This window comes from Manis pentadactyla, chromosome 2 (genome assembly GCF_030020395.1).
Source record: "Manis pentadactyla isolate mManPen7 chromosome 2, mManPen7.hap1, whole genome shotgun sequence".
NCBI lineage: Eukaryota > Metazoa > Chordata > Mammalia > Pholidota > Manidae > Manis > Manis pentadactyla.
In genome coordinates, this window is record NC_080020.1 from 102,063 (window position 1) to 115,191 (window position 13,129).

Below are 13,129 nucleotides of genomic sequence, written 5' to 3' on the forward strand. Positions count from 1 at the left end.
GACACCAATACCTGAACTTCACCCTTATACTGAACTGATTTCTATTAAACTTTAATATTTTATTTAACTAAACAGTTAATGGATTCACATTCCTGGATTATTTACTTAATATCACATAATACAGAATTATCTAATACTAACTAGTATTTTAACATACCAATATGTACCTCAATGTTCAAACATTCTGAAACACACATCTGAGAATTTGCTTTAAGAAAATTTTAACATTGATTAAAGATAAAAGTTCTATAACATTGATAATTATACTTCACTCTTAAGACTAAAATTACATTATTCTAATAAAAGCAAACCTATATGATTTCAAATATCTGAATATTTTTAGGTGAAAAAAATTAAAGAAAAAAATTATAGTGTATTTTAGTAAACCTCACTTTATTTAGCAAATAGTTCTAAAAAAACATATGGTTAATACTTTATCATGCAATTAACACTTTACTGTGTAAAAATTAATCAAGTAACACTTAGTACTACTGTTCAAAAAATTATTCTTCATTATACCAGATTATCTTGTAGAAAACAATAAAAAAATTTACCAAGTATTAGTTGTTTTCAACAAAAACCATAAAAATCAAAGAAAAAAATACGCTAGACAAGTGGTTCTAAGATTAAAGTACTTCTGAGGTAAAGACAGTAAGTCACTACAAGTTTTGGCATTTTACATTCTTAAAGAATTTGCAACTTTTGATATGAACAACTTAAATAATTTACTCAGTGTAGTTATGAATAAGATACTAGTTTCTGCTTAAGACAGTGGGTTTTCAGTTTCAACTTAATTACCACTTTTGGTTAGGAGAGTACTTGGAATTCTTTAAAATATTCTCTTAAAATAGCCTTTTAAAATATACTCATCTCATCTCATTTTATGATCTCTATCTGCCATTATACCTGTCAAGTATCCAAGCACCAAATTCCATTTGATTTAAACCTTCCATTTTATAAGATGCAAAGTCCACAACTCAGTTCTTTTACATATAACACTGCTGTAACAACCATAAGAAAAGACAAAAACCACTATATGTGTTTCTTTTGGAATAAATAAACTCAGTTGGAGTTAGACCTAATACAGGGAGATTAAAGGATGAGAATACCAACTAAATAAAAAAACGGAAGTTTTAATAAGCAAGAGAACTCAACCTTGGCCATTTCACAGGATTATTTCAGTCTATTAATACATTTTTATTGGTTTTAGCTAACCGAAAAGTTCTAGCTTTACTAATTGTCCAGCCTAATTATATTTCAAAGATATAAAATTGCATGCTTTTAAAAATTCATTTGTATACCTTAATCTCCTATCATGTTCCAATGCATTATGTGAGTATTCAACCAAAGAAGTTCGGTTGTTCTCCAGAATTGGCTCTCTCCTAAAGGTCAAAACCTGCAATAAAAATGTCATGTATTATAGCATGAAGACACTCAACAGATTTCCGCCTCCTGCAGTTCCACAGTTGTTCACTGCACACAGAGGTAAGGTCTTCAAAATGACCCCAATCCTGTCTATATTCTAAGAAAGTCCAACTTGAAAATAATGTTTCTTAAATAGAAAGAACTTGATTGGATACACCTGTGATATGCTTTATCATCTGACGCCTCTTCAAACAAATTAGATTAATATGTTTCTGCTTTCATTTCTCTTTAGGGCATTCATTTTCAAAACGGTGTAGATGAATATGCGCGTGTGTGTGTGTGTCTGTGCACATATGTGTGCCTGCGTATACACACGTTAAGGACTGGTAAAGGGAACTCCGTAAGAAAAATTTCAGAAATACAGTTTGTGCTTCTAAAATCAAAATCACACAGCTTAAAATTACTAAAGGGATAGAGACAAATTTTTAACAATTTTAGAATTTAACAAAATTTTAGAATTTACTTTTTAAACAAATTGCTGTAACCAAATATATATGAGTGGCTTTTTCATATGTTTCACCGGAGTCTTACTGATTGAGTGGAAATAAACTATATAAAAATAGTAAATTGTTAAATTACCAAAAATTTGACATATACTATATTGGAGCCTTGATAATCTGAGTTTTCACTTTTAAGAAGAGCCTAGGAAAAGAAATGAAAACCAAAAAAGCCTTTATTCTTCTGCTGCCAAATATTTGATTAATGGCAGAAACCACACACTCCATAACTCACAAACACCAATCCAAATACCATGACATTTTTAAAAATTAAATCATTTTTACATAGTCTTCATCAAAAGATGTAGATGAAATTTTCTATATTTGAGCACTCTGAAATTAAGGTATCTTAAAAGTCACAGAAGGAAAACAGTAGGAACTAATATGTGATCCATGCCAACTGTTAACTTTTTAAATAGAAGGGTAATAAAAAAAACTAGATAATAAAGAACAAAAGCGGTTTGGATGTAAGACAAATATTGAACAAAATGGGTATGATAAAAAAGTATGATTTTTAAAATATAAAAAAATAAACTTGAAATGGTAAAACTCAAATCTATTGCAGAATACAGCTTAATACTTAAGACCATGACAAGTCTTTTCAGTGCAAAGATTCTTTAGTGAAATAAGGCAGGACTAAACAAAATATATTAAACTTCTCATAATTGGATAAGAAATGGAATAAAATTTCACATAAAAGTGTTTGATATAAATTCCAGTATTTGAAACATATCTTTCTAAAAGGAAGACCCTTTAAAGCATCTCTAAGACAGGCAAGAGGGGGAAGAAGGCAAAAGAATTTCTCTACCAGAAAGCAGTATTTATGGGAAGTCTCTAGTCTTTTGTACATGCAAATAATCAAATGCAAAAACACGTATTATTAATGTGATATTCTAAAATGATGTGACTTTCACAATATTTAGACAATCATGACCTTAAAGTTCTAATACTGTGACTCATAAAAAAGTGCAAAAACAGCTAAATTTAATTTTCAACACTTATTTGCAAGAAAGTGGTAGTTTATTAATGATTTCCTTTGGTCTGAAGAAATCTGGGGCTACCAAATTTCAGCTCATCATAGTTTTTCTAATTACATGCCAGAATTAGTTGCCTGACAGTATTTCTAAGTTTGCTGAATAAATAACAAAAAGGAACAAACCTACAGTACAAAAATCATGTAATATAACAACTCCTTCTAAGATGTATTTTCTAGCTATAGTCATACTAATAATCTGTTTCTTCTAAAAAAGGGTTAAAAAGAAATCAATGTGGGGATTTTTAACATTAAACAAACAAAAAAAAGACGAGCCAATATTAGGCAAATTAATTTTTTTAAATCAGACATTTTTATAGAATAAGGTTTCAAAACAATGTGTAAATTTATACTGATATTTTTAATTGCAGAAAGCTTATGTATCATGTAAAGAAACATCTAGTACAGCTTTGTTTTTTTTTTTTCTTTTTGTAAACCAAGTCCAATATTTCTGGATTAAAGAATTTTGTGACATTATGAATAGTTACTGAATACCAAAAAGTAAATAAACAAATAAAAATGTCTCCACAAAACAGAAAACAGAAAAATGTAGTACAAAAAGTATAACAAAATAAAAGATCCAGAATATGAAAGCTATTTTGAAATTTTCATCCTTAGCTCTAGCTCCTATAAACATTAAAAGTGATATTCATCTGATTAGAAAAAAATGCAGTGTTATATACAAACACCTGAGGCTACATCTTGTAAATGTACAACATAAGTGAAAACAAAGTCGAAAATTGCACTTTTACTTGGCTTTTTAAAAATGGTATGGAAGACAAAAAAAATGAAAATCTATGCTACCAGGAAGGAAGACTGAGTCTTTACCTTCTCTACTTCCCTCTCCCCTACAATATGTAAACAAAGCTTTAAGAAAAGTTGAGCTACTGTAGCAACACCTTTTCCCACCATGGTTTTCCTGTGGTAATATGATTTTTTAGTCCTTAGAATAGAAAAAGAATTAGATTAATTTCTGCAGAGAAATACGGACAAATATACATAATATGATCAATCAATGGACATCTGTTGGAACTCACACCTAGATGCCCACAGATTAAAAATCAAAGTCTTACTCATATGTAGCATCACATGAAATGGAAAATATTTTGAGTGCTATGTAGTTTATTTAGGCGCTAGTGTGTTCTCAAGCTGTAAGTGTAGTATTTTAAATACAGGAATCCTTCACTTCTTTTAAAATGGCTTATTAAAAAAAAAAGAATCCTTCACCTATCATCCCTGGAAACAAACAAAAACCCCTTTAACCAAGGCACTATAAAAGTATGGTTAAATCTAATTACTCTGGTGGAATTTAAAGCCTTCCCCCACCTCACCCTCAAAACTCTCCAAGTCACTTGATTTGAATGAAAATTAAAACACGAAAAAAAAAAAACAACAACAGTAAAAAAGCAAAACCCACTAGTTTCTGGAATCTTAGGTAAAATTACATTTACAATACAATGGAGTCCCTTACTATTTCATTAAATCAAATTTTATAGACAGGATAATTAGCACCTCTTATGAAATTTTCATGATAATTCAAAATAAACAGCTTTGAAAAAAGGTAATGAACAAGGGTTCTGTAATTGCAATTCTTGTTATAAAAGGCAATACAAAATAGTAAGATTTATAAGCTCAGCTATTCCACTTACTGATACAAATTGTATTTACAGTATTACAGCGATTTATAAAACTCGTAGGATCTTTTCATATGAATGATTTTCTAACAATGCATATTTGACCTAATGTGAGAATACAAACTATTGTTTCAAAATTTCAACTGCTATTCTTAAGAGGTTATAAATTTTTATTAAGTTGAAAAAATATTTTAAAAAGCATCTACAGCTGTCTTCTTTATCAGTGCGTTTACCTACTTTCTTTGAAAACCACACCCGCCTTTTATCAAGACGCAATGAAACAGAATGACAAGCTTGGTAATAAATAGAAATATATTGACGGCTGTCTCAAAAAACATTAAACAGAAATCAACTGAAAACCAACCAAAAAAAAATAAAATACCCACAACCACACTGCTGTATGCAATATATTTCTTGATAATGAATTTATCCAAGGGATGAAATCACATATTGCACCTGTGCACTTACCTGTTGTCTAAATTAAACATGATAAATTTCTTGTTAATAAAGCTTTAAGTCCACTGCAGTAGCTGAATTAGCAAAACATATATATTTTAAATTAGATGTGAAAAGTTTAAAGAATATATCCACTTTTTATGGAAAATGTGGAAAATTCATTTTTAACATGAATAAGTTCCTTTTCGTCAAAAGAAACAATTCTCCTGTAATCTGCATTTAACAAATATAGGTAGGTTAAGATGAAAAATCTGTCAAAGGAATGAAAAACTTAAATCCTACAGTCAGGTTTTAACCAACAAAGAACGGGTCAAATATATAAAGCACTTGTAATTTCAGCCAGCAGAATTACAGTTTTACGAAAATCGCCTCCACGGTTTTACTTTTAACCTACATTTAAGAACCACCCGAAAGTCCTTTATGGGTGAAAAAAAAATTAAACACTAGTTTTTTTTTTTAACTCCCCAACTTAACGTTTCGCAACTATTTCCGTGGATCTCCATAAGTGTAATTTTTCATAATGTCGAGAATTATAATCTAGTGTTCAACATTCAAACACCGTGTCCCGCTTCCTTTCAGCCAATCAGGGGGTAACAAGTCCGGGGTTTTGGGAGCTCCGTTAGACACAATTTGAAAACCACCACATCGCGCTCTCGCATTCTCCTGGGGAAACTCTCCTGGGGCGGGTCCCTCAGCCTTTATAGGAATCAATCAATCAGGAGTTACAGCGGCTCCAGGGAGAAGCGCCCTTCGGCCCGCTTCTGCAGAACGGTGCTCGCGGGCCGGGGAAGCGTTCCTCCTCCCGGCGAACGAACAATCGAGTCCCGCCGCACACACCACCGCCCGCATATTCGCCACCCGGAGCCGCGCGCCCCCCGCGCAAAGCCGCGCGGCGCCAAGGGGTTAATCTAGCGGGGCTTTCAGCGCAGGAAAGGACTCAAAAGCCAACATTTTTTATGAGGAATTTTTACAAATGCCTTTATCTATGAAGTATTACCTAAAGTTGACGCCATCACTGGCTCAAATCAGTCAAGAGTTGTCGAATGAGATTTGGTGGAAACTACCAGCTAAAATAAAATCACTAAAGGCAAAGACAAATAAATAAAAGCCCTCTTCCCTCCGCCTCAGAATTAAGAGTGATCCCAAGAGAAGGTGGGGACTGCAAAATTACCGTTAGGTTGTCCAGGAAAAGACCTTTTGAGAGGAAAACACCAAGACAGTTTCACAGACCGCTTTTTTTCCTCGGGACAATTTTCAGAGACTGGAGAAGGAAAACGCTGAGGAAAGGGCGACTCAGAGAGGAAATCGCAGCTGAAGCCCCACCTTTCATCGCATCCAAGAACCCCACGCCCGAAGGACACCGCCGGAGAGCCACCGACAGATCCGGAGCCAGAGGCGAAAACCCAGCATCTCCCCGGAGCCGCCCCCCCACCCCGGCCCGCCAGCCTCGCGGAAGGCCGGGCGCGGTCAGCGCTGCCCCGCGGGCGCCTCCCGCTCGGCGGGTGAGACCGCGGCACAGGCTGCGCCCGCGGGGGGCACCCGCCGCCCCGGGGCCTCAGCTTTCCGCCGATCGAAAGGTTCTAGTCGCGGAAAGGCGGCCGTCCGCGGGTAGAGAAACCGCAGTGAAAGGCGCTGGGCTCGGCAGCGGGGGAGGGGTGCTCGTCCCGCTCCCGTCCAGGAGCCGCGCCGCAACCCGTCCGCGTCCCGCTCAAACGCACCCCCTCCCCCACGCCCGGCCCCGGCGCTCCCGCCACGTCCCGCGCGCCACCGCCCCTCGCAGACACGCGTTACCCCAATCCCAGCTCCTCACGCTGTTCGCAACTAAAACGAGGGCGGGCCCGATGCTCACTCCCTGCACCCTCATCGCCTGACGTCCCACCACTGCCACCTCCCGAGTCCCGCTCTGCCACTTCTTCAGTCAGGCTCTTACCGACTGCGCCAACCCTCGCGAAGCTCCAAGGATTGCCTTTTACTCGAAGAAATTTTTAGCGATATTTTACTGGCTTTTCGGCAAAGTCCTAGTGGCGCTTATACTCTCGGGCAGGTGATTCCGTCCCTCCCGCTAGATTGATGAGATCAGGCATCACTCGAAAATGGCGCCGAAAGCGCTGCGGCTCCTCATTCAAATTCGTTAGAGCCAACCCCGCCGCCCCGGGGCATGCCGGGAACGCGGGCTGCCTCCACAGCTGTCAATACCGCCTCCCAACCCTTCCCCATCCTTCCCGACACTTCTGCTCATGCGCAAGGTTCTAACTCTCTTCCCCCCACCCTCCCCACCCTCCGTGTCCTGAACATGCGCAGAGTAGTTGCTGTTCGCTCGCTGCTCCCCCTGCGTTTCCTGAGTTTCAGTCTTCCGACCTCCTGCGCGTGCGTGCGGCTCTTCGCCTGGGGCTGGCGAGGAGGGACCCGGGACTGCGAGTCCCAGGGTCAGGGGGTGACGTAGCAGTTGAAAGGCAGTTATTCCACTGGTCGAGGAGAGCAAATGAAGGGTGCAGATAAGGCTAAAAGATAAGCCGTTTTACTGCCGGTGTCTAAACTCCTGACATCGTGTGCGAGGACACGTGTATGGACACACGCGCACTTAACCAGTCCGGCCCGCGTCCAGAGCTCCTGCTGCGTGTCAGCGCCTTACAGGGGCTCGCAGACAAGCATGCCAGCAGCTCTGCCAGGTAGGTACTACTACACTCAGTTTGCAGACAAGAAACCGTGCCTCAGAGCCTGCGTGACTGGCCTAAGGCGGTCCAGGGGCCACGCACAGGGCAACCCGCCAGATCCCGGTGCCGGCTGAGCCCTGCCTCGCGGGGAGGCGGGCGGGGCGCGCACAGGCGCGTAGCCTGGCTGCTGGGCGGTTGTGCCCGCGCGCGCGAGCGCATGCAGGAGGGTCGCCCAGGTCCCGGCTTTAGGCTATCTGTTGACAAGGAGCTTTCATTGCATCCAGTTTCTCTCACCGTCTTGTCCTTACACCTTCTCTTCGGTGAATGGGTGAATCCGCGTCTTTGGGTGTCACTAAGGGTGTTTTTTTTTAATGGATGGTAAGGGAACTGAATCTAGCAGACAAGTTTCCGTTGTGTGACGCCCGGATAAAGCAATAGCCAGATTGCCAAGTGTTGACAGTACTCCAGGCTGAGCACGGTTCTAAGCAAGCGCTTTTAAGGATAGATCGTGTTTCTTGCTCGCAACAGCCCTATGAAGTAGGTAGTATAGTCATTGCACACATGAGGACATCTGAGACCAGATTAAGAAACTTGCCCCCCAAATCTTAGAGCGAGTAACTAGAAGCACAAGACCTCGGCAAATCTGTGTCCACCTTTAAAAACAGGGCGCTATGATTGGGCAGTAAGTGATGATAAGATTGACAATATTTTTCACCTTCCTTGAAACCTTTTTTAATGGTTCATTTGTCTGGGACAGTTATCCTACCGCCAACGGACCAGTCAAAATGAAACAAAACAAAATTTAAAAACAACTGCCATTCATCCAAAATGATTACATTTTAAGATTATTTTTGACTCGTTACTTTTTTCCTGACATCAAGTTTTATTGAGTTTACTAAAGAATCCAACAGTTTAAAATATGGGGTGTTGCCAAGTTTTGTCTAGTTTCTGTTGCAAAACAACTTGTGATGAACCATACCATTTGAGTATAGAGACATATGTCATTGGGAGAATAAATGAAACAATGGATGTGAAAGTGCCTAAAGTACTAAGAGATAAGGAAATGGGAGGCTAGCATGATTTGCATTATTGAGTTACAACTGGGAAATAAAAAATCCTGTTTTGTTTACAGTCCTATTTAATAATTTGCAATCACCAATAAGTAACGTGGCAAAGTGGTATGTTTGTCTTACATCTCTAAGGAACTTCTGTGCACAGGTTAAGTGCATGGACTGGAACGAAACAGCCTGGGAATCAGCTCTGCAACTTACTAGCTTTGTGACTGCGCATGAATTACTTTTTCTTAGTTGATCTTTTGTAACGCTAGTACTGCTCTGGGTTGTTGTAAGGATGTATATGAGCCAATATATTAAAGACATTTGAACAGTGATTGATGTATCAATAAATGTTAGCTATTTTGAGTCATTTAAAAAACTACAGTAAGGGCCACTAGGAGTTAGCATTTGTTCAGGAGATCCTTAAAATGATATACTGGCCTGACAAATCATTTTTTCCAAATATGAGTAATGATTTGTCAGATAAATAAGGATGCTGATTTGTTTTGCCATTCCATGAATAGTTTAATTGCTTTTCATAATTATTAAAGGGGAAAAAGGAAAAAAATCAGGCTAGTCTAAATATATAAAGTAAAAATAATCACATTTCTATCATCTAGAGATAAATACATCTTGTCTGTATACTTCATATATACTTGTGGGGAGAATTGGCTAGAGGAAGTCTAGCTCGGTGGTATATTTGGGGGACTCAACTTGCAAGACTACTGGAATTTCACGATTACTAAATTGTTCATCTAGTCCTCTTTTGGATATAGTCTGTCAAGAGAATTCTAAAGTGATGATGATGTTGATAAATAGTAACATTTATTGAATACCTACTATGTGTCAGCTAAGCACATTATATGTGCATTTTGCCCTTGAATCTTCATATTAACTCATGAGGTGGATGCAGTTATCTCCATTTTGCAGACTAATGTATACATAGAAGTCACTTTTAGAAGATTTAAATCCTGTTTTGTTTAAAGTCCTATTTGATAAACCGAAAACCCCTTTATCAAAACTTTCTTTCCCCCATTAGAATGGGAGAAAACAAAATCAAGTAACATGGTTCCTATGTCTGAACAAAAAGCCCAATTGGAAAACAAAAAGTTTTTAAAATAATTTTGTGTTTGACCACAAGGAGGTGCGAATTCCTGAGCTGAATTTTAAAGGAAAAAAAAAAAAAAAGAGGCTTTACTTCAGATCATCATATTCACAGGTAAAAACTGGTAAGAATACCTTCTCTGAACTTTAATACTTCCACACGCAATGATGTACTTTATGAGAAGAAAGACCTCAATTATCTAGGTACTCAATTGCAGCAGAAGTTTTAGTTCTTTTCATCTTCAATAAAATGAAGAGTTCAACATCCCTCCCCCACTTCCCACCGCCTAGTTTGTTTGCATCCTCTTCTTGTCATACAGTAAGTAGACTGAGCTCATAATTTAAAATCTGAGGTTCTGCTTGGGACCTGGGATGCCATCACCAGCAGAAAACGGGAAGCGTGGGAAATAGGACCTTGTGACTCCAGTGTTTCCCCACCTGCTGTTCTCATGCATAAGTAAGCTGCACCTGATGAACACTGGCTTCCCCCTACTGTCTGGATGAGACAGAACTATGAGAGCTATAGATATATATATCTACCCTTTAAAAAAGAATGAAGACTCAAAGAAGAAACATTTTGAACAGTAACTTAAAACTTAGTGTACACTGGTGAATGTTGTAAAAACAATGTACTGAGGGGTTTTAAAAGTACCTTATATTTTCCTGTTGGTCTTGTTTCTCTGAGATGGACTTAGTTTTAAGAAACCCTTTTACTTGAAACAATTTCCTATTTACAAAAAGTTGCAAAAAAAAGTTCAAAGAACATCCATATTATTTGTTTGCTCTTGTGCAAGGTCTCTCCCCCCCCACATACATATATATTTATATTCAAATTTTTTTCAAACTTTTAGAGGTTAAGTTATACAAGTCCTGACCCTCACACTTAAATATTTGAAAGTGCATTTCCTATCAACTTCATACATTTACTTGAAATAAACTTCACTCTCCATCCATATTCCAGTTGTGTAGGTTGGTACTTGTAGCATGCAGTACATGTAGTACAGGAGACAACCTGGGGTCAGGTACTAAGTACATTTAGTTGTCATGACTCTTTAGCTTCATTTTTGGGGAATGTTTCTACAGCCTTTCTTAATCTTTTATGACCTTGACATTTTTGGAGACTGCAGCTTCTTCCTCTACCCCCGTTTTTAACAGAACATTACTTAATTTGTTTTTGTCTGATGCTTCCTCATGAGTAAATTGAGGTTGTGCATTCTCAGCTGGACTGCTGAGGACCAGGTGACACTGTGTCCTCAGGTATCACTTCTGGAAGTGCATATCCATCTCGCCCTCACTGATGATGTCAATTTTGATCACCTGGTACATATGTGGCCCCAGTTTTCCACTGTACAGTTACTAGTTTTTTTTCTTCTTGACAATTAATAAGCAATTGGTGGGGAAACATTTGGAGATATATCCTGCTTTTTATAAAAATTCCCATTTAAGTTCAGCATCCAATATTGCTGAGATAAGCTTACCACAATGGTTGCAAAGTGATTCAGCAAATCTAGTACTCCCACCACATTTACCAGTCAGCCCACAGCACTTTCCTGCAAAGAGCTCTCTCTTCTCCTCTATTCATCTATTTATTATCTGCATTAACTTACCCATTCCTATGTTTCTTCATTTCTCTATATGCTTTGTGTTCTTTCTACCTATATTTATACGTGTATATTTGGTACAGGTTTTTTCTGAACCACCTGTAGTTAAGTTATATACATCATGACCTTTCACCTCGAAATCTTTAAGTATGTGTTTAATTATTTTTGTGTTCAAATTGTCCCAGATTTAGTTAGTGAGAGTGCCTTTAGTCTAGGTCCTGTGTGTCTGTGATATGCTTACATCATTTTTTTTTAGCACTTTCTCACTTTCTGGTATAGTAAGATGTCCAGTGTTTTTCTTGTCCTTATCCTGCCCCAGCCCTAGAATTAGCTTTTTCTCTAAGCAGCCCTGTTCCCTGTTATTGGACAATGGTATTAGGAATCAAGGATAGGTATGCTTATTGTTAATGAGGTATTTCTGCTTCCTGGACCTCTCAGGAGAGAGATCTAGGTAATATATACACATATACAAATATACATACACTGATATTTACATATGTTAATACCATGGGTTTATTTTTAAATTATTTTCATTATAATTGAGAGATATCATAGCAACGTTTATAAAGCTCTGAATAAAGGTAATGAAGTCACAATCTAAAGAGCTCAGGCAATTTTCACGCTGCCTTTTAGATAATTCTATACATATTATTTGATACGGTCATTGAAGGAAATAGTTTTCTTTGTCTTTTTCCACTTAACATGTCATGAGCTTTTGGGTTACTATATCATTTTTGCAATCTCCATTCTAAGTTGTTCTCCTACATATCATTAGCAGATTCTACCATTCTTCTATTGCTGTGCATTTAGGTTGTTTCCAATTTTTTTGTTATTATTAACAATTCTGAAGTTAACATTTTTATGCATCTACCTTTCCTAATTTACTTTATTATTTATGTGCTTACTTAATGTACTGGCGCACAGATGTAATCAAACACTTATCAAAGTCCAAAACAGAGCTGGATGCATAGAGATGAAAAATATGTAGTTACTATTTGCAGGGAGCTGAAAGGCTAATGGTAGAAAGATAAATTCTTTAAAAATTATAAATTGATAAATAAAGAGGAAGAACTCTAACCCAGAGTAGGAACAGGTAGCATGGGAGAGCTTTTCTGGAGCAGGTGACAGTTGAACTGTGTCCTGGAGATATGTTGGTGGAGCCTTACGGGAGTGAAGTCATCCCAGTGTAAAAAAGAGAGTGGAAAGAGGCCATTGAAAGCACTTTAAGCAGAATCACTGGAGTTTAAGAAAACAAAGAAGTCAGGAAGAACCTGGCATGTTCAAGAAAATTCAGGTAGTTTGTGTGATTTGTTGCCTAGGTGCCTGTGGAGGAGTTGAGAACAGTCAGCCTGATCAAGTGGATAGAGGTTGACCATGAAGGGCTTTGCGTGTCACCTTTATATTGATGTAATTGAAAAATCCTAAACCAATAAATAATATGATCAGATTTATATTTATAGATTCATTTTAACAAGGGTGCTGGAGAACAGAATGGAAAATGCAAGAGCAGTGGCTGGGAGTCTTTCAAGGGCCATTGTAGTATCCAGGCAAGAAATAAAGAGCACTTGAACTAAAGAAATGGAATGGAGGTGAAATGAAGTATGAAAGAGATTGGATTTGTTTATTCAATATTAATATGTAAGTTTTCCCAGGTAACTATTTAGAATCTA

At 37.8% G+C, this 13,129-nt stretch overlaps 1 long non-coding RNA gene across 2 annotated transcripts in view; it reads right to left on the reverse strand.

Annotated features, from left to right (window-relative positions):
- LOC118922279 (uncharacterized) overlaps positions 1–13,129 on the reverse strand; it is a 51,324-nt gene that overhangs the window by 20,593 nt on the left and 17,602 nt on the right. The window contains exons 1-2 of one of the 2 annotated variants that reach the window (XR_008992741.1): positions 6,976–7,277; positions 1,302–1,396 (exon numbers count right to left, since the gene is read on the reverse strand). This is a non-coding gene — a long non-coding RNA (uncharacterized LOC118922279). Of the gene's footprint in view, positions 1–1,301; positions 1,397–6,975; positions 7,278–13,129 lie in introns of those variants that run through there. The other variant, XR_008992743.1, reaches the window with a different exon arrangement.